Source organism: Bombus huntii, chromosome 10 (assembly GCF_024542735.1).
Source record: "Bombus huntii isolate Logan2020A chromosome 10, iyBomHunt1.1, whole genome shotgun sequence".
In the NCBI taxonomy this organism is placed as follows: domain Eukaryota; kingdom Metazoa; phylum Arthropoda; class Insecta; order Hymenoptera; family Apidae; genus Bombus; species Bombus huntii.
This window is the reverse complement of record NC_066247.1, coordinates 8,711,104-8,734,104: the sequence shown is the minus strand read 5'-3', so window position 1 is coordinate 8,734,104 and position 23,001 is coordinate 8,711,104. Positions and strand designations below refer to the sequence as shown.

Genomic DNA, 23,001 nt, shown 5'->3' with positions numbered 1-23,001 from the left:
TATTATCTCAACGGAAATCAGGCGATCGATCTATTCGCGGCGTCGATTATTATAATCGTAACGAGAATTTACGACTCCCGTTGACGTGTTTCCTCGCGATTGCGTCTCCCCGCGATTGGTTGAAAATACAGTAACTTTGTAGAAGACTGGAAATCACGTAATCGAAGAATGAAAAATTCGAGGTGCAGCGGATTTGTGGTCGGAAATCGAAATAGTCGTCGTGGCAATGAAGACTATCGCGTGTGTATCGGTGCTTGCATCGCGGGCGATACAATGCCGCTTCGATTATCGATAATCCAACGATAAGAAGTGGAATGGATAATCCGAGGCTGGCGGATAATCCGAAAATCCCTGACAAGAGAGCGCCATGCTTTATTACTATTAGAAGTGGCCGGCCTCTTAAAGTTTCAAGTTTAATCCAGAAACCGGTATAATCCATTCGTGGATAATTGAGTAGCTTGCCGTGACTTCGAGATGCTGCGACCGCGAACCGGATACAAACTGAGACACATCGTTCGGACGAGTTGCGAGAGAAAAGTTAGAATTCCCCGGCCTCTCTGGTTATTGGCCTTTGAATGCCGATCGTTCGACCCTCGCCCAGAGAAAAATGAAATTCCCTACGGTTATTGGTCTCCGACCTGGATAACTGAATTCGACTCGTGGAAAGTCAAATTTCGAACGGTTATCGCTTCGATGTTTGCCTTCCTTAGTCTTCTATGGAAATTCGGGCTGAATCTATGGAGACGTTGATTTTGATGGCTCCAAGTGTTTTCTTCTCTCTTTTTTTTTTTTTTTGTCATAGAATATTTTTAAACGATAAATTTGTGTTTGCGTACTTTGAAACCACAACGTGTTTGATAATTCATAGAATTCTCGAGTGGCTTATTTTCCTCGGGATTATCGATCTATGTAACTTTACATTATTATTACGCGATTACTAATTCGAAAGTTCTATTTCTACACAATTCATAAGTTTCCAGCAAATCCTTATTCGCTCGAACGATATACTTTCAACCGATAAAAAGTGTCCATTCCATCGTGTTTAGTCGTCCTGTTTGGCGAGTATTAAGTTAAAACAATAAAACATGACCGAATGCAAGCCGCGTGTGGCTGATTAAGAAAAAAGTATGCTACATTAATCATGACCGCACTTCCGAATCTGTCTCTCCTTCGTACAACTTGCTTTATTGCCGCGTAAACTACGTTTCCATCGTCCAAGACCGGACGGCTTAATGTACAATCGATACGAATGGCGAGGATTTTTCTCCAGGTTGGAAAACAAGCTGGGAAATCTGGGAAACTTCTGACGTTGTTTCGCAAATTACTGGCCGAGATGTCTAATACGATTTTTTTTAACTTAACAAGCGTTTAACGTGACTCCGATTTTAATTATAAGCCGTAGTACACTTCGGGAAATCGAATTAATTTAAATTACTATTTCGCTGAAAATTCTCGTTTTTTTTAAGGTTTCTTTTACTCTGTTCCGTTCTTCCACTATTTTTCAAATTGTTATCCTTTAATCTCGGTTCGCACTTCTTATACTTTCTTGCTTTGTTTAGTAACTTTCTTTTGATCTTAAGCACTGCGAGAGTGACGATTAAAAGCTTTTAACGTACACATCATATAATTGTCAATAAACATGAAGCTTAATACAAAGCTATCGCGGTACGAAGAAGACAGGCGAGTTGGATAACAGTTGGGTTACATTCGAGCGTTCCGTTGCAGTTTCTTGTTTCGATCGTGACACCGACGATTCGGCTGATCGTCTAATTACACGCAACATCAGTAATTGCGTTGCTACAGCTGCTACGCTCGTCTCGAAGTCTCTCGTTTTACGCGAGACAATGTGGCGTCGATACGATGCAGTTCTAAATATAGGACTATTCGATGTCTGTGCATCCGGTTCCAAACTATTCCCACGGATACTGGTATTAATTATTTCCGATAATTCAGAGACTGGCTGGCTAGAGTGGGTTTGTTCGGCTTATTCTGTCGAGTTAATTTAATAGAGGTAAATTGGGGATTTACTTTATGAGAATTGGCTTGAAATTGTCGCGTTTATTTTACGGTGCCGAATATTCCTTTATTTCTTTTACTATAAAAATTTACGAGTTACTTCGGTATTCTATAATAAAATTATTTATCCAAATTGGCATTCTTCTATAGATATTCATTGATTTAAATATTTTCTATAGTATATTAGGTTGTCCGAAAAGTTTCTTTCGTTTATACACGAATATGATATTAGAAATAAATCGAAATGGATCACACATAATTCAATAAAATAATATAAAACAGAAATTGTTGTTCATCTATTATCACTTTATGAAACGAAAGAAACTTTTCGGACAACCTAATGTCTTAGACGTATTATAGGTTGTAATATTTGATCGATGAAACAATCCTCTATTTAGATCGTATTTTTGTAGTTAAGTTCGGAGAATGTTACTTTGCATAAGCATCTGTAGTTTACTTGTCACAAATTAATCAACGAAGTTGTTGTTATTTCTATATTCAGAGGTAGGATCACAATAGCTATATATATATATATAGCACCGTTCTGAGCCGAAAAGCCTTTATTGCACTTTCTTACATGGCCTAGGGATAAAAACAAAAGAACATCTTAAACCTATCGATTGTATCAAGAACTATCTTCTAGTTACTATTTATCGTAACTAGCGCATCTGCATATAGATGGCGAGCGCGAACTCACGTTGTCATTTTCGACAGAAGCAGAGGATAGATGCATTTTTCTTCCGTGCTAGTAGCTTCGTTAATTCCGTATCAGACAATTGCATATTCTTGCACCACTCGATATCGTTCGATATCGTAGTTATAGTAAACCAGCCTCGATTCTTAAATACAGACTTCGTCGATCCTTTTTCGGAACCAACTCTCTCGTATATTTCAATGGAATCACTCTTACGATAGAAAAGGTACTGGAAGGGGGAAAATGCAGGTAAAAAAGAAAGATGAAAAATTGGAAATCGAAGCGACGCGACTATTATTACGACGAAATGCGTTTACCATTCGCTTAATTATTCTCCTCCATTAAAGGTGAATTTACATGGTTCACTGTGGTCAAACAATGTGGTTTACTTAACAAAATCGGCCCAGCGAAGTTCAAAGCTGAATGTTTACACGTTCCAATGGAATTGTCCAAATTGGTTCGCTTAAAAATGGCATCGGGACAAATTGTGCGCGTCAGCGTCCAAATAATTTGCAAACGTTAAACATTTCCGAGCAAATTACAGAATAATTTGTTTATTTCCATGTTTCAATTCTAGCCGATCATTCTGAATTAAAAGCTACGTCGAACGAAAGAGAAAAAGCTCCGTTTCTTTTTTCTCGAATGTTTCGTTTCGTTAAATTCTTCGTTGGATTATGGTTGGCTCTAATAATTCAGACACGTTAAATTAATAAAGGAAGACCTAGAGCGGACAATTTGAAAATCCCGTAAGATCGGTAAAAATCAATGACACGCCATCGTGGGTTCTTGATTCTCAACTTTCAGCGCCTCTTTAATTCCTCCGCGTCACGTGTCGTAGTTTAGAACAAGTTCCCCAGAGTTTCCGTTCTTACGAACTTTATTCCCGTTCCATCCAGTTCCTCTTTTTATTTTCTTCAAGTTCCTCTGTTCTCTGTACGTGTATACGTGCAGCGTGTGTATACGTGTATCTACTCAACAAGATCTCAGCTGGCCAAAAGAAGGGGTGCGACAGTTTTGAAGCGTCCCACGGGAGAAATCCGGTTATCGCTAGTGGACCGGTCTCCACGCCATTCATTCGAACCTTCCACCGACCGGATGATAATTGCTTTAGGAATCAGCGTCTCCAATGTCGTTGCGTGCCCCGGAAATCCCGAGCCCGTCAAATTGGATTCACAAATTCCTCGCTGTCTGGCCCGTATTGCCGATCAACCAGGTTTCCGTCTCTTCCGTCTATCTGACGGTATGTCGTAGACTTTATTTTATTTGTTTAATGTATAAACATTCGTGCTTTAAGATTTCGATTATGTTTATCGCTGCGAAGATCTTTTTTGTTGTTGTAAGAATTGTTAATTAGAATTTCTTTGTAGTGCGATCTCTGGAGTATCAATTTGAAGGGGAAGATGCCGCTGTTAATTACAATTTATTATCGTTAGTGAAACATCAACTTAATAATCCGACAGCGTGGAGATTGAAATCGAATCAAGGATTATTTACATTGTCTGCCTCGAGACGACAATCCATGATGGTCGTCGGAGCGGAATAGGCACGGAATAGGTTCGAGCAAGCGTAGATATGGCGTGTTTCTTCCAAGCTGGTAGAGAGTCGCGTTAATTAACACGCTGCGAGGACGAATAAACAAGTACGGACCAATAGAGCTGCTAGTTAACTGGGAGTTAACTGCGTTAACAAACTCGACGCGTTCAACCGAGGCAAGCTTGGATCACGCGAATTTTCCCGTAATTGTAAATTACTGGCTGGCACACGCGATGAACTTTCCACCGCGTTTCCCGATCGGTACCTGGCTGAATTGGTCCAGAGATGGGGATTGAAAGGGGATTGGGGTCGCTCTCATTATCGCTGTGAAATTCCTAGAATCGCGAGCCCCGTGTCCGGGGAATATTAATCGTTATTGGAGAGTCGGCGAAGGGTTAATTGTTAACGTTGCTACCTCGATTGCAGTTGCAAAGAGTTGGCTGAACGTTACCAGCCGAATGGTCTATCGTTTTGTCGTGGTTTCGCCGTTGCGTTTAGCAATTAGAGCTTCGAGTGGATTTCGTTCCCCTTTAGTAGCGTATTTTTTTCCGTTTTTATGATTTTTACGACTTTTAGCTCTCTTTTTTATACTACGAGGATGGTTAACCCTTTCAGAAACGAAACGCTTTTACCTTGGAAGGGAAATTGCATTTATTGTTGAAAAAAGTTGATTATATTCTTGCAAGTCGCAAAAAGGTATCGCGATGGAGAATTAAATTGTAATTTGATTAATTGCGAAACTAAAGGGATGATACGTTTAAAGGGTAGAGGCGTGATTGAATTTGTATTTTCGAAAGTTTTAAAAATTCCACAAAAAGGTTTCAGTGTTTAGAGAATGGAGATGTAAAATTTCTGTACGTCTTAAGGAGTTTCTATAGTTTCTACAATTATGATAAGTGCTCGATGAATCTAATCAGATGTAGAGTCGTGATTGGAGGATGGACCGTAAACCAGATGTAGTTGAATCACACTTTACCATAATGAGGAATCTTTAGTATCCATAAAATTCCACTTCATAAAAATTCGATGTGCCTCTAGCGTGACTGACACTTTATTCCCCAAATAACGTTTTACGAAATTTCCTGCCACTTTGAGGAAGACCTACTTAATTTTCAACCAACTGTGATCTCTTTTTATACGTCTATTTCAAGTGGTTTAATACTACCTAATCTTTTTTTTTTCGAGTTTCAAAATTATCTGTATTTGAACAGTTCTAGTACTTTTTCATAAAAATTTAACTTTCAAGATTACTTTTCAGTTTAAGAGTTAATACACAAATCCAATCATAGATCAGCTTTTACGTAGCAAACCTTGTTTGAACATTTCACGAGGTTAAAAATTATCTGGATCGAACAGCTTCGATACTTTTCTATAAAATATGCAGAATACGACCAACAAAGGATTTAACCAAATCTAAGCCAACCCTTACCAAACCTTACCCGTGTATAAATTTATTTAAATTTTGCAGACATATTTAATAATCTTAAAAGCTAGCGATTCGGTGACGTTAATACTTTTCCATTGAATATTAGATTTTTCGTATCGTAATATCATTTCTCCGATACGTCCTTACATTTAAAGATTCGGAAGATCTAGTCAAACCACAACTAATCCTTGTCGATTCCTTCTTATTCGTTCATTTGTATTCGTCCGTATCGGTGTATTAAAAATATTGTATAATTGTAAAAATAACCAGCGACTCGAATAATCACAGATCACGAAGATTAATGTAAATGTATTTATTACCGTAACGTAAATGTAGAAGTAGGTCTTTCCCGCACAAGAAACCCAAGAAGATCCATTCGATTCTCGCTAATCCCTCTTTGCATATTTAATAAGCTTGAAAAATACTTGTAATCGAATAGACTCGACATTCTTCCATTAAATATCAAGTTGCTCGTATCGTGATATAAAAGAGCAGCTTGCCAATCGAGAGATCCTTCCAATCGCGCATCCAATCGTTCTCTTCTTCTCTCAAATACCCTTTTGCCGGTTCTTAGACATCGATTCGCGTCTCACGGGATCGAGAGAGAGAGAGAGAGAGAGAGAGAGAGAAATATCGGAATCACGACAGACCCGATGTAATACTGTTGATTCTTATTCAACATTTACTTTCAATAGATTCGCTCTGTAGAAATAGCAGACAGACGGGGAAATAATAAACGTTCTGAAGGCGATACGCTCTTTCTTTCACCACCAATCGTGAATACGTAAAACATTCGCGAGCAGGAATCGTCGTTTAGTATCGCTTGATCCTCCTGGAGTTTCCCATAAAATTCTACGGGATCCATCGTGAACAACTTCCTATATCTGACGTCGTTCTCTTTGTGAAACTATCGAGCTTCCGATTTCATCCTTTTCAATAGACGAGATTTGCACCGATGTTTAGTAATAAATTGTAATGGGATATATCGAGATAGTAGATAGATTCTCTACAAACGTTTGCAAATAAAAGACGAGTGATTTTCTTTCTGGATTCCGGATTTTTGTAACAAAACGCTTTATTGGAAAATCACGGTACGCGCAAATACGATATATATATATATATGATACACATGCATAATTTCAGTTCGATTTAAGAACTCGGCGAATCGATTTACGCGCTTTACAGGCATATCGGAAATATTATTGGGTTGGTAACTAAGTGATTGCGGATTTTGTCAATACCACCTAATGACAAAATCCGCAATCACTTAGTTGCCAACCCAATAAATATGTACGCGTATGTAGAAAGACAACGAAATAGCAAAAAAAAGCATTGATTTTACAATTTCTCGATGTAAAAAAGTAAATGATCCGCTACTAAAGAATTTTCAAAGGGATCGTTTCTTTCTTTTTTTCTATGTTTAAATGCAGATTTCTCGTAAATGAACAAAAGCTCGAAAGCTATTTCGAAATCTTTTACGAATTTGTATACCTTTGGCTGTGTGAATCGAATCAGTGCGCAGTTTGTTCAGCCAGCAAATTAACAAACAGCGGAAAGAAGCTAGTACAGTGGAAAGGAAGCGAATGGGGCGGGCGGTGAATAGCGACTTCAATTAAATCCTCGCGGAATGTTTCATTCTGGCCGAAGCGGCTATTCAAAGTAAATCCAGTTCGAACGGTCGATGTTTCGTCAGGGTGATCGAAGGATGCTATTGATTCGGAAGTAAAAACGTTTACAGGCGTAGTAAAAGTGTAAGGAAACAGCATCTCTGTAAACGATTTGGCGTATCGACGCACGACTTTCGAACGTGTTTTCTTGTTACGATACAAGGCAAAAGACGAGGTTTTCTTTATTCAATTGGAAACTTACGAGATCTGTTATTCACGTATTTCAATCTCGAATTCGTAGGGTAATGGATATTCCGCTGGGAATCATTTAAATTTGATTTAAAAATGAAAGAAAAACAGGATTTGATGTATGCAATGGAAACTCGGAATTTGTTATTCGCGAATTTTAATTTAGAACTCGAGCAATGGTGAAAATTATCATTTAAATATGATTTGAAAATGAAAAGGAAAACAAGATTTCTTTTATACAGTGGAGTCTTGAAATTCATTATTCATATATCTTAATGTGGAATTCTAGGTGTTGTGAAAATTATCTTTTAAATCGTTGAAAAATAACAGGTTGTCGGATATACTTATCGCTAGGAACAGTTGACAACTGAAACACGATTAAATAAAATGGAAGCTACGTATATGGAAAACTACGTAAGCTTGTAAAATGTAAAATGAGAATGAAGCTTTCACTTGTTCCTTTCATAGGAATCATTTATAGAAAATTATTCAGATTTCAAAAATATACGCATAATATATACACACTATCGGCATCGATAACAGGAACCCTTACAAAACTTCTGACAAACCGCAATTAATTCGACATGCTCCAAGTACAAAACAATCGTCACCTCCACCAAACTGATTTGCAAAAAGACCGGTCTAACCGACAGAAATTCGTGAAAGGGGGCGTGCAAGTAATCGCGCTGTATTCTCGATTAAATGGTCGTTCCCCTTGGCGAGGCTTGGTCCAAGCTTTCGCGCTTACACGCGGCTGCTGAATAATGCAGCTAGACGCCGGTATCCGGGAACAACCGGCGCGGTAATTACGTCGTCCCATTGAAAAGAACTTGGCTTGATCATAATTTCGCCATTAGCTTGGCGCAGAGCAAGCACAGTGGTGGGGATGACGAGTGGAAATCGGGTTTCAGAGGGAAGAAAAAAGGTCACGGACACCGTGGGTGGACGTTAGGATAAAGCTACGGCAACGAAAAAGAAAAGAAAGAGGAGAAGGACGGGGGGAAAAGGAACAGGATTGCTTTAAGGAACAAAGAAGACGGTATATGGTAGAAGAATAAATGGCATGTGATGGTAGCAGGGATGGTTTTAAGCAGAAGGAGAGAACACAAAGGGGAAGAGATAGAATTAAGAAGAGACAAAAAGATGAAGCTTCGCGGCGTGGATGTTTGAAAAGAGGGGTTGAAGCATTTCGCGCGGTCACCGCCCGTAGATATTGCATTTTTATAAGGCGCAGCATGGTATCTAGCCACCTCCTTTATTTCTTTCCGCTGATCTTTTACCCGTCTTTCTCGTCCTCTGATCTACCTTTCTTTTGTTGCCGCGAAAGACGCCTCGGTTAAAGTTGCCCGGGGACGAATTAACGACGATGCGATTACCGAGCGATTCCGCTCGCTGTTTCGAGATAATTCGATTTTTCAATTTGCAAATCGGTTCAACCGTCGAAACGTAGATTCAGAGCAATTCGCGCAGATGCGTTGTGTATGTGTTCCTTGAAGAAATATCAGTTGAGCTGAGTATTGAATTCGTAGATACGAAATTCTGTAGCGGAGGTCCGATCATAGACGAACTGTTCTGCTTACTATCTGTTATATGTTGATTTCTCAATAATCGTTTCTTTGTTCTTTTATTTGAAGAAAGAGATTCTGAGAAATATTTAACGAGATTGCGCGTGTTCTAGAGTTCGTAGATACGAGATTCTTTGGCGTTAGGCTGATCACAGACCGACATTTCTACGTACGACCCACTTTGTAGATTGCTCGACGTTCTTTCTCTTACGTTACTTGCTCACGAAACTTTTCACTGACTATGCAGTTATAGTCACTATGTCTTTAACTCTATATGCTTAGAAGAAAATCATTCAAATCCAAAAATGCACCTGCAAAATATCCATGAATCTATCAGTTAACAGTAGTTACAAACCCACGAAACTTCCATATAAACCTACGAATAGATCAGTTTCATCACGCCACTGCTTCTCGCATTACAATTTAATTTACGGTCTGCGATTATTTCCCGCCACCGAGAAATACAAGCTACCCTCTTAGAGCCTGCGATACATTAAATCTGCTTCGCTCGACGTTGGGCTCGAAAAATCCGATTAGTCTCTTCGACAATCTCCTTAAGAACTTTGGAAGATCTCGACGACCGATTTCTTCCTTTCGGTACCTACGGGGTGTACGAGCTATTGATTCCACGAGTACAAGCTAATCAATCGCCACCAACATCGATTCCCTTCATCTCGCAATTTGTTTCGCGACTCGCTTCCGCGATCGTTCCAGAGCCTCTCATCTCGCGTGCATCTGGATGTCCTGTTCGCTTCGAGGAACGAAACTCTCAGTCTGGCATTGTTCCCGTCACTTGGAAGTTTGACTAAGTCGGAAGTTCGTCGAGAGACGGCCAACTCGAACGATTGTTTGCGTACGTATTGGCTGGTCTGGCTGGCTAATAGAGCGTGCTTTGGTGGAAGAAACGAGAAGGAGATTTAATTTCGGGGGTTTCTACTAGCTGGGGAATGGGAATTAGGGTTGTGTATATATACCTCTGTGGGGAAGGGGTTTTAGGGCTCGGATACTGTAATTGGTTTTGATAAGATCGCGTGAAACGGAGATTTTATTTTAGGAACTAGATTAGGAAATTGTAAAATCGCTGGCAACTCAGACTTTTTAAACAGTATAACGTAAGGTTGGAAATTTAATTTCTTTTAGGGGCGAAAATTCCATGCAAAGAGAAAGGATGCTGGATAATGTGGTATCGTGGACGAAAGGCCTAAGAGATATCGAGCGAATTATAAACAAGCGGTTGCGGAACATGTACGTGGTGGGGCTAAGACAATAGACGTGGGGCTAAGACAAAAGACAAGGGGTTGTTAAGGGACAAAAACGAATTAACAGTCAGTGTGAGTTGAGAAACCAGAGACTGTGAATCGAGAAGTCAGGGAGATAGTGTTGTTAGCGTTGTTGAGAGAGTGTGGTCCGCGTGAGAGAGAGCGTTGGATCCGTGGTGACAAGAGTTGCAAATTAACTACCTAGTTGTCTTAATTATAATACGTTATTGTGATTAGTTCATGTTGAATAACCATCGTTTTCTGTTTAACCAACATGTGTTTAATCCATTGTAAATAAACTAATTGTAGTAAAGGTCCTACAATAATTTATACCTCTGTTCATTGAAATTGTTAGGACGGTTTCTATACTTGTATCGAAGATAGAAACAGATTTTTTTTAATTCTACCTAATTGATATATACTCTGTATGCGAATGAACATAATCTTTCTTCTTGTACGACTTAGTCGTTGGTTGTGAGCGATAATATTTTCATCCAGCAACAGGTTCGTATCAAGTTTAATTATTTCCGAGGCCTGTGGCAGGTTTCCACTTGCAATCGATCAGAGCACAGTTCCCAAAATCCATTGACATCGAAGCGGATTCGATGCAACGTGTGCATCAGGAAAACAGGTCACTCGAGGGATCTCGAGACACGGCTATAATTGCCGACCAGAGTTTCTCGTACGCTGATAGCGAGGCATCGCTGGCTAATTAACCGGGGCAACTACGGCGCTCGTGCTACTGAAACGTGGATCTCGATAATTGCTGATTAATTTAGCCTTGAATTCGAGCGGCAATTTCATTGGACCCACGTCGTTTGTCGTTCTGTCTACCATAGCCACCGAAAACACACCGTTAATCGTTAATCGAGTTTCTTTCGTGTTGATTAACTACGTGTAGATCGAACGTTTCTCGACATTGTTCCGTGATATTAGGAGAAGTATAATTGCAAAGTTAAAATGACCAGAAATTGAGCGAGTGTTCTAGTACTCGCGGATGTGTAAACACACGCTTCTGAAAATACACCTGCTGAAGATACACCTAATATTTATGAACATAAATTTACATTTAATCTGCCCGATTATTACACAATGAAAAATTCAAAAATAAAAACTAAGGGAAATAAAATTAGCGATACATTAACTGACAAAATCCGTATCGCTGCAACCACAATAGCTCGTGGACGAAATACAAGTGGAACCATTACTTTTGATGCCTTCGTTCCGTCACTTTGATTCACATTCCAACGACCATTACACCTCTACCGTTGTACAAGTTTTTCCATGCTTCGCGTACCGAGAGCAAACCAAGCCACAGCTTCTGACCCGTTTACGTTTCATCGACGAGACTTTGAGCAACGAACCATGCCACTCGAGGCACACGTCGAAATTGGTGCATTAAAAATCACCGGTTTGACCAAAATCCAGTTCAAAAAGATCCTGCCTAATCGTGCACGTACCGCAAAAGTCAACCACTCCGACAGAAATCGAGTTTCTCTCTGATACGATTAATTTGTTTCGATAGCTCGTTCCAGTTCTCTGTTTCAGTCAGCCTCCAGTTTCACGTGTTTGCACGTAGTTAAAACGTTCGACACGGTTGTTGCTTGGGTCGAGCATTAAGGTGAGTTCTCTTAATTTCGAGGCCCAGAACCCGTCGAAACCCTGTGCCGGGAGGAACGAAGCGAAAACGAAGCTTCTTCCGCGTCCGCGGTTCCAATTACACCTTCTCCTTCTCCTCCATCCTTGCAACGTCTTTCTCCGTTCCACACCCCTAATTTGCTTCCCATCTCCGTCCCTCTTTGCCCCTATCTCTCCCCTTACGTTTCTCTACGTTCGTTCAATCCACGCTTTCAGCTTGTTCTCAAGCTCCTCGTCGATGTTTCCACGTCTCACTCGAGTTTGCAGTCTCTCGTAAGGAGAGCAGACATAATTAGCCGCTCGTATTTTGATTAAGTTCTCCATCGAGAAACGAGACTCGGAAACCGAGCAACGTTCTCGGTGTCCTTACCTCCCCTTCTCCCCTCGCCCGCCGGAACTCTGCGCTTCATTAGCGGACAACGCGGTAACTGGCCGAGTTACTGAAAGGAAAACGCACAGGATTTTCGAACGCAATTAATTGTTCGACCAAGGAATCAGAGTGACGGTTTCGAGGTTTTAATTATTGCGGAAGCGAGTGGTGGTGACCTTTGGCATACGACGATCGTAAGTTAACTCGAGTTCGTACGAATAAATCCGAATTAGCGTTACGTTAGCTTTGAGTTAATTTATAATTTAAAATAAATAATTGCGAATACGAGTGGTAGCTTCGAGGTACGACAATAGTAAATTGTATAAGATTCGAGAATTTGAATTAGCGTTTGAAGGGTCTCTTGTCATAATCTAAATTGAATCGAATGCGTGAGGGATTGGAACATCGATTTGTTCCTTTGGGACGCGACCCGGTGAGGATGACATAAATTAGGTTTGCTTCTTGATTAGGTACTCTGGGAGACGACGTACCTTTGAAGTTCTTAGACTGCAGATTTGAATAAATACTGTGCTGGAATCTTGGTCTTTGTATTGAGTATCCTAGAATATATTCTCCTTAATGAAGCACATATATAATGTTATATAACATTCAAATCTAGCGAATATAATATGGGGAAATTTTTCTATAATATAGCAACGAGTTGTCCTTATTTAATGTAATCGATCAGATGCAAACATTTCAGTTTTCTTTTGTGTAGAAGTACTTCGGTCTAATTATTAATAAATTGGCATCTTGTAAGTATAAGATGCACAATGGCATAGAATGTAAAAATCGGAGAAAGAGGAAATCGAGGTAATGCTAATTGAAGAAATATCTCATTCAAGAACATGGATTTATAGTACAACCATTTTATGAATTTCCTGCTTAATTTAATTAAATTTGTTCCTTTTTAGTCAAGTTACGTTCTAAAGAAACACACTACGTTCAACGTTCGCTGACAGGCACCAAACACAATCTCGAACAGAAAAAGCACAGAAAAATGCGAAGAAGAGTTCTGGAAAAATAATTATATAATTGCAAAAACATTCACCAAAGACCGTGCTGTCTTGTTTTTTACAAAACTCGAAGAAAATGCGGGCAGAAATGCAGCGAAACGTCCGAGTAAAGTGTCTTTATTTATTTTCCATCTGTCGACTCAATTATCTCGAATTTCCCAAGGCGGACGAGCAACCTAACCCGCTGATTGGACGTCGCGTCGCATGTTTAATTAAGCCTGTGTCACGAAGACACGTCGTCACGAGTACGTGCGAACGAAACAAACAGCCTAACGACGTTCCCGCGATTCCGTGTACTCGTCGCCGCTACGACAAGTCTGCCACGTTGCAAGCAGACCCTCGTCGAAGACAAGACGTCGATTCCACGTTGAAAAACACAACGACGTTCGCTCCGTGGCAAAGAGAACCAACCAGAGTACCCGTTGCGAAGTTTTAATTAACGTCGCTACTTTTACAGGCGTTGTATCGGACGGTTCAGTGAATCCGATCTTGCAATCTCTCGCGAGATTTCATTCTTTATATCAGTGGAAAATTTTTCATTCGATGGTTTTTACATGTAGAAACTGGGAAGATTTTTTTTATTTTTTAGCATAATATTTTCTTATACTTCCGCGGTGGTTACTGTATACTTTTAGTGCTTTTATAAAGTGCGTAAACTATCGAACGTTGTCGTGGACACGGTATTTTTATTTATTTTTCTGCGAGGTGTTGCTTTTTTTTGGAAAATGTAAAGATTCTTTTATATTAAAATTGCGAATTAATTTTCACAGATATTTTTGACTAAAAATACATTTATTCCAAGAGAATCAAAGGAGTTACATTAATCAAAATATCTTCCTTCGTCTTCTACAACTTTTTCCTATTTTTCTGGCAAGAGATGGATGTCGCGACGATAGAACGATTTATTTTTCGAATTGATCCATTCATCGGTGAATTTTTGCACTTCTCCGATATTTGAGAAGTGTGTGCCTTCCAGTACGTGCTGCATTGACCGGCGAAGGTGGTAGTCCAATGGAACCGGAGTCTGGAGAATACGCAGAGTGGGAAAGGACTTCCCATTCGAGCTCCAACAACGTTTGCTTCACGGTTATTGCAACGTCGTGCATTGTCATGCAAGAGAATGACTTTGTGTCGTTTATTTGATATTTGTGGACGTTCCTGGTCTAGAGTACGTTTCAAGCTGTACGTAGTTGACGTCGATAACGATTCCCCGTAACACCTTCGTGCAGTTACAATGGTTCATAGAATCCATCTTCTTGATCCCACCAAACAGTGTGCATTACCTATCGACTGTGAATTCTACGGGTTTCATTTCGCTGCTTTTAAAATTCAATCGTTTACGTAACATATTAAACGTCAAACATAAATATCGAGACATGGTCACATTGTAATTTGATATAACCGCGAAATTCTACAACTTACAACTGGAGTACTCTGTTGAAAGCCCTGAAACTAATTCACGCCTCTGATATTTCATTTTCTGGCCAGCTAGTTCACCATAAATTCCTCTAAATTGTGGAGCTTCGGGAACTAAAAAAATTTTATCAATTTTTCCATGAATCGTAATATCGTTCTTAATCTTCCTCACGCTCGTTTCCCATAATTCTGTTAGCAGGAAAGGCAGCGAAACGTAGTTAGCTGGCCATAAATTCCTTCGGACACTTCGACGAAGGTCACGCGCTCGCGAATAAATCGAATATCGATCGGATGAGAGGTAGTAACCTGGTTATCTCGGGATCCCAGACCGCTGTTCCTTAATTGATCGAACAGGAAGATCGGTGTCCGGAACGCGCGTTTCCTCTTTCTTCGTCTGCGAACCGAATTAAAGTAACGAGATCGAAGGAGAATTGGAATCCTACGGTGAAACAAAAAGCGCGAATTAAAATAGCCGGGGATAACGAAGCGAAGCGAGAAGATTTGCCACGTCGGTTCACTGGCCCCTTTACCTCGTTATCCTATCCGTGAATCGATTCCAAAGAACGTTTCGCGCTATTTCTTCTTTATCTCCGATTCTACAAAGGGTTAATTTTTCAAATTTAAAGCGAAGTCTATTCGAATCTACGAGGCTGGTCGTGTCCTCTTAGAAATCGAAACAAATTTAAATGCGTAAATAAATGCGTATATCCAGAGAGATACGCGTGGATGATTCCAGTTTAAAAATGAAGCGAAGAACACAGTACCTAAATAAAATCATTGACGCTTTACATAATTGTAAAATTTTATCACTTACATTTACATTATCAATATATTTATATGCAACTGCTATTATTTCACTCAATATTTCACCCCTTAAACGAACAACGAATAAAGCGAAATTCCTCTTTCCTACCAATATTCTAAAATCCACTTGTCGTCGAAAGAAAGAGAAGAATCTCTTTTGTTGAAAGAAAATAGAACAAGAAAGGATAAAGTCTAAAATAATCACGACACAACGTTCCCTAATAAAGAATAACAAAGAAAGCCACGAATTCGAGAAGAATTTCAATTCTGTCGTCTATAGCACACGAAGCAAAGCTCTGGATCGATCGGTTTGAAAATGAAGCCAATCCAGAACGGGGACAAGGAACAAATTTGATCGCGAGCTTTCAGCCTGTATCGGCGAAAGGTGGTGATTTTCCTGCGTCACCACCGGAGAAAAATCGACGACGTGGATAGAGGTGAATTTGTTTCGTTGAAATATCCGCGATCGGTCTGACAGAAATGGCTGGCAGGCGCTTGGCCAGCATATCGCGTGGGAGTTGCTCGAAGGCTGTGAGCTCGTCGCGATCGCCATCGCCATTTCGATGCTATGCCATTCGGGTTCCCGTAGCCGTTTCCGTTGGGAAATGTCCGCAAAGTCGCCGTCCTATCTTCGCATCCAACGCGAAACAAACTGGCGACGATAAGGCTACGACTTCCGCACCGAAATCCTCCAGAACGGACTTACTCAATGATATCTTCATTGCAGTTGGAGATGATACTTCGAAACTTGATGATAGACGGAAATAATTGTGCAACTTGGTGCTCGTTCTCTTCGATCTTGAGATCGTAGTTCGATAATTACAGTCAAGGTTACAGTTTAGTCGAGGATTATGGTTTTGGAGTTGCGATTGAAATTTGTTTAAGAAATTTGATACTTGGCGAGAGGTTTAGGGTAATGTTTCAAATGTATCAACATTAAAGCTAGATAAAATACACGTTAAATTAATAAATTTTTAGATATGGCGTGTTCAACGACAATTTCTTAAGCTTAAATATACATGCGATAGTTATACGTGTAATCAGAAATTAGATACATAATCACGAAATTTACATAATCCATTTATAGTGAGTAGTGCGTGAACTATGAAACTCATAGGATGAATAATAGACGAGAAATCTGTCAAAATGTTTAATAATAGATTCTAAATAAAATTATTAATATTTATAATAATATACTACCGTAATATAAAAATAAGAATAATGGAATAATAAATCAACACGAATAAATTATTCACCTCATGAAACCTCATAAAACACAATTCATCCCAATTAACTCTACAAAAACTACCATTCGCCCTCGAATCACTCCCCAATCTAAACCATTTTCGACAATCAGTCGCAAATAGAATCTGCCAATCGACAAAAGAAAGGTCTGGTCCTCGATTCTCCGTTCCAAATATTTACAGGCAAGTTTGGAGACGGGCAGAGGGGTGCGGATTTGTGCGTGGAACGAGAGCAAGCTGCCTTATCAGACCGTTCATCCTCCATATGGGGATTGGTCGTCGCTTTTATGCGACGTTTTCCTCGTCTACCAGCCGGCACACGTACGTGTTTCCACGGGAACGACAGTTTCGTCGAAGTTTTGCCTCTGCTGGTCCGGAGATTTTTCGTCGGGATAAGTGAAGGGTCTTATCGAGAAAGGCGAGAGTTGGTAACAACTTGGACGATATTATCGCCGATCTGACGGGATGCGAACGATTCCATTGGTCGACGATACGGCTTGTTTTTTTTCGTCACGCTGAACGATGGTCAGTATTCTTATCAAAGATTTCGTCTCTATCGTGTTTAATGGATCTTCGTCGCGAATATATCGCTGTATTAAATATAAAATATTCTTTGATGTACGTTCAAACGAAGTTACGATAAAGTCTCAAGATAAATGCTTTGTCAAAGAATAATTCGAACAGTACTTTGTCAAATAATTCGTCAATACGTAACATTTACTACCGTAATAACATCAAAGAACGAAGGAAACATACCGATAACCTCGATTCCTTTGATCCGCGCCCAGACACAAAGCACACATTCGCTTCACTCGTCGCGAGAACGTCCCTCAGGCTGTTGAAGACAGTCAACAAGGGCTTAGACATTTTCCAAGAGTCGTCCCCGCTCGTTTATCACGACCAAACTGAGCGTAACACTCTCGAGTCGTTGAGAAGTTTCTCTCTGCGTGCAATTTTTCGCGAGAACGGATCCGAGACGTCGACGCACGCACGTAAAAATACGAAGAATCGAAGGCAATCGTATGCTCGCGCTCACCCCTCGGGGGATTTCCGTCCTAGTGGCGTCGATAGATCGCACTCCGATACTCTCGAGACCGTCTCACGCGATATTTTCCTCGAAGATAAACCGTACCAGACGCAGAATTTTTTTATGCAAATTTTTACATATCTTTTAAATCTTTTCAAACGAATATTTTCCAATTTTCTATTTTTCGTTTGTCCGAGTTGTTTACTTTACAATACTCAGCAAAGCTTTTAGAAGTTAACCGATGAAATTTCTTTGACTATTGGCCTTAACTGTCAGCAATGAAATGGAAACCTTGCAATAAAAACTTTTTCCCTCCAAAATGGGCCGTGGCTCGGAGATATGAAAAGGCACAAAGCGTTGGTATCGGATCAATCGAGTTTGATTTTTTTCGAGGGCGTGCTCACAGCTAAATTTCCATGCCGGTATCCTCACAGGATTTTGTTTCCGCGAATTCTTTCGTACCGGCTTTTCTCCCGCGGGAAATCGCGCAGAAAAATCAGCGAGTGGCCGCGATTTCAAGAACGTCACCAAGGGAGACTGAAATTGCCGGACAGGGGTGGTTTGTCGTCACTGAGAATAATTACTCGTCGAACAGGAGAAGCGGAATAAAAAGTACCAAGAGGAAAAAGCGGAGGAATATCGATAAAGAAAGAAAAGGAGAAAAAAAAGGAAACGGGAAAGGGCAATGTTTGTTGCGAGTATTTTTATCGAGCGGAATTTTTCTCGATCGACACGCTCGTTTATTAAAAACGCCGACGTTAATAGACGAACCAATTTCAACGAACTGAAGACTAAGTTAATTAATGAAGCTCCGCTTTCGTGTTCATTTTATGCTTTACGTCTTCTTTTAAGTAGAACGATGTTGTTCGTTTTAAACGAAGTTTTATGTAATTACAGTAACGTTATAACGGATGGGCTACAAACGAGTGATGTTGCTATCTTTGACGAGGAATACTCGTAAGCGCATTTATGGAGGTGTTACGAAGGTTTCTTTGTCTTTTTGTCGATGTCAGTTCCCTTATCCTGCTTTCGTGCACAGTGTTTTATAATATGTGGGATACGTTTCAGCAACGTACGAACGAAACAAAGCTGTGAAAACAGTGAGATAAACACGCGTTCTGGTGTATTTTGTTCTCGAGTTATATCGTTGTATCGCGAATAGTCGACTGTTGGCGACTTTCAAATGGACTGGATAATAACGCGTACATGAGTATAATTTAGCGAATGATTTGCGTGTAGACTCTCGAACTTGCATTCTTCATTCCTTTTCGCAAGATATACCAATTTATCAACATATACCAAAAATTACTTAACCTCTTAATTATTGGCAATGAAAACACTACTACGAAACCACTAGAGTCAGGGAAAACCCCAGATGAAGCCCCTATGCACCGGCCGCGTGCATAGATTCGACACTCGAAAGTTTGCGATACGTCAGTGCCAGAAGGAACTTGGACTATCTCGTTCGTTTTTATTTATTTATTTTCCTGGCTGTAGAATTTAAATAGTACATGGCAACGATACGTATACAAACGTAAACTGCAAAATAGCAGAGACGTCATGTCCGTGTCATAAATCCTGCTTAAACTAATTGCTACCGCCTTAAGATATAAGTTAGGGAATATTAGCGAAGTGAACCGTAAAATTGAAATTTTTACAGACAAGAGATACAATTATCTGTAATATAACGTTAGTAATAATAGCACGTGTTGATCAGGTATACACGATGGTTATGTTATTCAAATAGAAAAGAGGGAATCAAGAATGATCTTATTCAACATCAGTTATATTCGTTTAACTTCGCTAGCAACAGTATACACAATACAACTACGTAATAGTACAAGTTATACAATAGCAAATTGTACTATTACGCGTTATAAAATAGCAAGTTCGAATAGGCGGAAAGAACAATGTGATGTAACGATGTAGATAAAGCTCGATTCTTGAGAGCACGTGTCTGACCAGTAACGTTCCACGACTACTGCGAGTCAGACGACAGTAATTGCGAGGCGTGGCGCTTTATGGTGGTCTGTTTTACGACCGGCCATCTGCATACCCTTGCATCCGGCTCTTAACGACAGTAGTGTTTTTCCTGACATTCCGGGAACCGACTTGCCGAATCCTAAATTTTGTCCCATGGGTTTATAAAATAATAATATTACGCTTCAGTGAAATTAAATCTTATTATGCAAACGCAGAGGATTAAACAAAGAGAGAAGAAGATAGGACGGCGAAAATTTTTTAACAACTCAGAAGTCCAAGAACTGAATTCGTTACACTCCTTATTGTTTGATATTTTAAAATATCCTAAGCTTGTATTGTTACGTCGCGTAACACTCTACCTAGCCCAGGCCACACACCGCGGGCAAGATGGCAACCAGATGTCTTCGGATACTCACTGCGTACCCTCAATAGTCTCAAGTACCTTCCATAAATCTCAGGAATTTCCTAGTCGAGGTCCTTCAAACCATTTCCGAAGCATTTCTAAAGACCTTTGTCTACTACGGCTTGACAAGGGAAAGTTAGTTTTTCTCACGTATGATGCAACTTTCCTCCCACTAACCACTTTCTCTCGAGGGCAGTTAAGACCCTTCGTTTAACCAATTAACAACGAAGACTATTTCCCTCACTCTCTTAGCCAAAATCGTCACCAACAAATCCGATGGTCCCGTGCGCTAGACACACCCATCCTTAGCTTTCCTCCGCCACGGCATCGTCTCCAAACATCACTGATTTTACATCCTTCGAACAGTCAACATTCTTCGACCGGGTTTACACCCGAAGATCAGTCAGTCTCAATCAAGCATCTCGTCAAGCGGTCAACAATTCGAATACAGTGAGTCGACAAATCCATCAGTATACGCGATAATCCGTCTAGAGACTCAGGTCGCACTCATTCGTAGTCATCTCATAACAAATATTCATTTTGTGTTACACCGAAGTTGTTGGTTTGTGAAAATATATAATAACCTGTTAGCAACAGCGTTATCTTTCATTTAACTACCCTTATTATCCTAAAAGAAATAAGGGATCGAGCAATTCGCGGCGTCGATTAGCAAATCGTAACGGGAATTTACGACTCCCGTTGGCGCGCTTCTTCGAGATTGCGTCTCCCCGCGAACGTGCGAAAGCATGTATCACGTTTCTATTTACATTCTTATCTGATATTTAAACGCGAATAAAAGTACGAGAAGGTTGTTTATACTTGGGGAAAAAATATAAACAGTTGCATCAGATTTTGCTTACCAGCAAGCTTTCAGGAAGTTTAAGCTCACATACGACCGGCTTAATGTCCCGCACAGTTATAAATTCAGCTCGATCGTGTTACAAATATCGGTAATGACGGTTGGCGAGTGTATGGCCGTAGATAAACACGCGAGCAGCTTCCATCTGAAAGGGTCTCTATCTGAGGGTCCAGCCGAACGAACTGGCTCGTAAATTTCGTCTGGAATTCGAGGGAGAAAAATCTGGAGCCGTGGTATCCTCTGTGGACCTGGTCGAAGATTAAGGTTCTTTCGATCGCGACACAGATCGAGGAAAAACAGAACAAAAATATAAACTACATTTTACTATGATTCGAGAAATGTTTCCGTTAAAGGATAGTTATCAACGTGGAAAGAATTTCCGAGTTTTCGAAGCACCCGACAACTTCGCGTGTATTTTTAAATCGAGTTTCTACGTAGCAAATTTTACGAGGATTCAATTACACACGAAAACCGGAATCGTTCGGCGCTAAGGATATTATTCAAAGTTGAATGTCTCCAGGAATCTTAGATGGCTGGTGGAAGTCGGCGAACTTCTTAACATATGAAATAGAGTCGTAAATCTCACAATACCTCGGAATTTTTACGCGCCACGTTTATATCCTTCTTATTCTGCATACAGTTTCTCACATTATTCTGCTTTAAACATTCCTAACCATCATCGCGTCGTTCTATGCCATAAATACGTTTGACCTGTTTTACTGTACGAGATGAAAATAATTTTTCCCTTATCGAAAAAACTTTCTTCTACTCTAGTATCGAAGAATGCTATACATATTACGATATAATATGCTGTTGATCGATATCCATGATGATATCAACGCGCATATATATTAATCATCGAATTATCGAAGAACTCTGTAGTATCAAAAGATCTGGTAAAAATCTGAAATCTGTGAAACTGTTCAAATTCGAAAGAAACGAGCGTGCTGCTTTTGAAGAAACGAAGAGAAAACAGCGGTCCCAGATTGGCTGGCTGCGTACGTAATTGTAAATAACGGTTCGGTGTTATTCGCAAGTTTTATCTCGAGGCGTTTCCGCGGAAAGCGTTGCGGCAATTGCCGCGAAGCTCTATGCGAAAAGTTTCGACGTTCAAGCGCAGCCACTCGCTTCGTTTCCCCGTGCCTTATCTTCATTACGGCCGGTGGATATTAGGCAGCGAACTCCAGTCCTGGATAAATAAAGCATAAGGGAGGGACGGAGAACTTAAAGAGGGTGGTACGTAGAACGCGTCGTGCAGCACGATAAAAAATATATTCGCGTCCCGGTGAAAAATACGTCGGGAATGCCGGACGCTTGTCGTTCGTCTACGTTCGCATGCTAAAGGGAAAACACTTTTAATCACCATGAACACTCGCGATGAAAGTTTCATGTTCTAAATGCGAACCAAGCTTGAAAAGTTGTTGCTCTGCTTAACGACTCGTAACACGATACCTTTTACTTCGTATTTCGTTTCATTTAAATTGTTTTTTTATCTACGCGTACCGAGTAGTTTATGCCATCAATGGCTTCCGACAGTTAGAAATAGTAAAATTTCTATTAGAAGAGGAAAATTTTACATCGACGTTTCTTTATAACGACTAGGTATATCCGTAAAGGCATTCATGAGCTTTTTTACTGTTATTTTGTACGAGTATTATTGGCTTCGTATGACTGCAAATTTTTATGAACATACGTACGTAAAGAAACGAGATCTAAATAGAGATTTGTTTCGTACTCTAAAATAAATTGTAACAGACATTTTAAATATTCCCTGTACTTTTGCGTATGTATATACATCCTGTACATTTTGGCGCGTTCAAATTTTCTATGGTTGCATAAATGTCCGCAATTTGAAGCAAATAAAATCCATCGGGTTCTGTGTAAAAACCGAC

General features: G+C 40.0%; 2 protein-coding genes across 9 annotated transcripts in view; one reads left to right on the top strand and one right to left on the bottom strand.

Moving 5' to 3' along the window:
• Positions 1-23,001, top strand: part of LOC126870189 (photoreceptor outer segment membrane glycoprotein 2-like) — a 165,394-nt gene that overhangs the window by 17,660 nt on the left and 124,733 nt on the right. For 2 of the 8 annotated variants that reach the window (XR_007691205.1, XR_007691197.1), the window contains one exon: positions 10,231-17,012. The exons of 5 other annotated variants lie outside the window; for them this stretch is intronic. The gene's annotated coding sequence lies outside the window, so the exon portion shown is untranslated. One more of the 8 variants, XR_007691207.1, reaches the window with a different exon arrangement.
• Positions 1-23,001, bottom strand: part of LOC126870171 (uncharacterized) — a 135,601-nt gene that overhangs the window by 68,908 nt on the left and 43,692 nt on the right. The gene's annotated exons all lie outside the window — the stretch shown is intronic.